Source organism: Brassica oleracea, chromosome C9 (genome assembly GCF_000695525.1).
Source record: "Brassica oleracea var. oleracea cultivar TO1000 chromosome C9, BOL, whole genome shotgun sequence".
NCBI lineage: Eukaryota > Viridiplantae > Streptophyta > Magnoliopsida > Brassicales > Brassicaceae > Brassica > Brassica oleracea.
In genome coordinates, this window is record NC_027756.1 from 22,588,362 (window position 1) to 22,589,071 (window position 710).

Here is a 710-nt window from a genome sequence, read left to right on the forward strand (position 1 = left end):
AAAAAAAAAAAAAAAAAAAAAAAAATTCTTTTTTAGCATTTGACGATGGAGAAGGAGATGAATTCAAGGGAACACGAGCCACTGGGAAAGTCAAGCAAAGAGTTTGGTACTAATTTTGAAAGCATATAAAAGGGGACGAGCAGAGCAGTCCGATGACTGTTCCCGAACAAAGAGCAGCCGTTCTAGAGAGAGCAAAAACGAGTAGAGGCTGTGGACATCAATGGATCCGTCCTCTCTTGCAGTTTTGTGCGATATCCTGCATCCTCTAAAAAATTGGTAGCCCCTAAACACTCTTAACTCCACCATTAAATAGCCTGTTCCATACCTAGATCGTCTACCCTGAGCAGCGCCTGTGACAAGAAGCTCACGATAATCCTAATTGAACAAATGGAGTTTGGTCTCGAAAGTGTCGCTTTTTCAGGTTAAGATGTAGAGTAAGGAGCCGATCTGTGAACAGCGATCAGGGGTTCCCAGTAAGTGTGTGTGGTCCTAATCTACTGCTTGTATGGTTCAGAGATCTGTGGTAAGAGTATGGTTGCTGAGAATAAGCGAGTTCCCACACTTTCAAACCTTTCTCCCTGTTCTTGGTACTGGCCTTGTTCGAGGACAAACAAGGATCTAAGTCTGGGGGAATTGATATATGGTGTTTTTCACATCATTGTATAGGTGTTTTCGTATTGATTCGAGTCCTTAATCCGTGTCAGTCTAGT